The sequence below is a fragment of the Hyposmocoma kahamanoa genome, unplaced genomic scaffold, assembly GCF_003589595.1.
Source record: "Hyposmocoma kahamanoa isolate Upper Pololo Valley unplaced genomic scaffold, ASM358959v1 296, whole genome shotgun sequence".
NCBI lineage: Eukaryota > Metazoa > Arthropoda > Insecta > Lepidoptera > Cosmopterigidae > Hyposmocoma > Hyposmocoma kahamanoa.
Window position 1 is genome coordinate 818,648 of NW_020653780.1, and position 3,092 is coordinate 821,739.

Genomic DNA, 3,092 nt, shown 5'->3' on the forward strand with positions numbered 1-3,092 from the left:
ACTTCTGTGCATCATTGTTTTTTACTGCTCGGACGTGTTCCGTCATACGATCGACAATTGTTCGTTTAGTCTGACCGATATACGAGCTCCCACAACTGCAGTTCACTTTATAGACACCGGGTGTTTGTAAAGGAAGGTGGTTTTTTGGTGAACGTAACATTTTTCCTATTTTGGTTAAGGGGGTGAAAACAGTTTTTATGGAAAATTTCCTTAGCAACCTGACTATTTTATCTGTCACCCCTTGTAGGGCAGAAAAACTGGTAGTCTCTGTACGTCAATTTGCTTCTTCCTTTTGTGTATTGGTTTAAATGTTTATATTTTGTATCCATTCTGTCGCAAAACCGTCTTAACGTGCTCCTGTTCCTGTGGTAGGTGGTGTGCATCACAAAGATCATAAGCTCTATTGGTTAATGACCTGACGACCGAATGTAGGTGTTTTGAGTGATGATGTAAAGTGGCATGTAAATATTTGTCCGTATGAGTTGGTTTTCTGTACACAGAATGACCGAGTGAACCATCCTGTCGGACTTTGACCAATACATCCAAAAATGCAAGCGCGTGATTTTCCTCAATTTCACAAGTGAACTTCATTTTGTTATGGGTGTTGTTAAGACGTGCTAAATAATTTTGTATATGTTGCTCCTTTCCTTCCATTATGCAAAATACGTCATCATCCAAAACACCTACATTCGGTGGTCAGGTCATTAACCGATAGAGCTTATCATTGACTTACAATTATATGGACGTCGCGTCCGCGCTAAAAAGTTTCCGAACTTATAGGGCGTTAAAATCGTATACAGAGCGTCATTCACGCTCTAGTCTTCGTTTGTTCGACTGACAGCGAAGCAAGCAAAATTAGACAGTACTGCGATGACATTACATATTTAAATTCAACGTTTTAGCTTTTTCATATTCCTTGACATGTCACTACGTTTAAATAGGTTGACTTGGGACATTTTTTTCGTGGTTTTTGTATTAGACCCGTCGTCCATTTATTTGTAAGTCAATGCTTATGCTTATGATCTTTGTGATGCACACCACCTACCACATGAACAGGAACACGTTAAGACGGTTTTGCGACAGAATAGATACAAAATAAAAACATTTAAACCAATACACAAAACGAAGAAGCAAATTGACGTACAGAGACTACCAGTTTTTCTGCCCTATTTACAAGGGGTGACAGATAAAATAGCCAGGTTGCTAAGGAAGTTTTCCATAAAAACTGTTTTCACCCCCTTAACCAAAATAGGAGAAATGTTACGTTCACCAAAATACTACCTTCCTTTACAAACACCGGGTGTCCATAAAGTGAACTGCAGTTGTGGGAGCTCGTATATCGGTCAGACTAAACGAACAATTGTCGATCGTATGAAGGAACACATGCGAGCAGTAAAAAACAATGATGCACAGAAGTCGGCTATAACACAACATCTCACACAGACTGACACTAACCACTGGATCGAGTTGCATAGCCCCCAGGTATTCTCGACAGAACGTCACTACATACCACGGTTGGTACGAGAAGCCATCGAGGTCACGAAGTACAAAACATTTAACCGTGATGATGGTTTTAAACAGTCCAGTGCATGGAATCCGGTCCTTAATGCGTGTAGTAATAAAAACAAAAACTCCTCGAGTTCAGATTCGCGTGTGGATACAGTGAGTATGGTTTGTGTGAAAAAAGTGAGTGACAATGGTAACGCCACAACAAATTGCGATGAAGGTAGTCGTCGACAGCGCAAGAGGGTAGACAGATATGTCTGCTCTTAAAGCTGTCATCTGTCGCCGTCCAGTCAACCCGTGACCTTGGAGCGTGCAACCGTTCCGAAATATCGGGAAAATAAAAAGAAGTCATACCGTGGTAAGAAACCTGATATTAGTGATAATCACTTAGAAGAAATCACTTTTTTAAAATTATTAACATTGTATAATAATGAAAGGCGTGTGAGACGACCAGCGCCATGCAACACGAGTGCATCACGACTTTAGGCGAATGTGTGCATCTGTACACGTCACGTGGCAGTCGCGCACACATACATTTGTATGAAGTTACCATACTGTCATGTCCTGTTACTGCTCCTATGCTATTAACCTATATAATCTCTTACTTATAAGCTAATGTTTGCCAAGAATATTAGAATCTCATTAATTAGATGACATTAAATCTTCCAGCATCTTCCCTCGTCCCAAAGAAAAATAAGGTAATCTTTACTCAAGCGACCCATCAATATTAGCACACAAACTTTGAGCACAAAAGCAAAGTCTGCTAATCTATCACTGCCTACATCTTGACTTTAGTTAGAACACAACTTAACTTCTGACGGTTGAAGCAAAAAAGTGGGTCGGAAATTATTTCACTCTTCTTGGTTGACCTCACTCAAGTCAACAGCCGCTCATTGACGGCCTAGCACGGCTGCTATGTCCGCAATAAATAACTAAGTGTCCATTCCAGACACTCCAAGTTCGCAAGCTGCTCTTACACAACGTTGACTCGACTGAAAACACCATAAAAATTTGCAGGTATGAAGCCCAATACTATTTTAGGTACCATTTACATGTATTAAATGGTATCACATATATGTCTCTTTATTTATTTTTCTAAAAACTTTTTTTTAAATTACATTGCTTGTTTTCTTCACACTCCTAAACCTACATCGGTTTGTATTTGTACAATTTTGCACGTATACTTGAATTGATTAAGAGAGGATTCCCTGTCCCAATCTATGACATACGTGACAGAATAGCAAATTTTTACAAAGTATAAAATTGATAATCTCAGTACAGAGTACTAAAAACAGCGACTTCAAAAGTCGTTCATCCCCTAGTTTGCCACCCTTAGTGGTGAATTATTATAATTTTATTTAAATGGAACCTCTTCTGAGGTACCTACCCTCTTTTTAAGAAAAAAAAATCATCAAATGGTTTACAAATGGCGTGCCCGAGTTATCGCTAAACATACATACAAAATAAAATATAAAACACAGTCGAATTGAGAACCTCCTCCTTTTTTGAAGTCGGTTAGTAAAATTTACAAAAAATAGTGTGTCACACAATATTACTACGAATCATTTTGAATGTTAGTAGCAAGA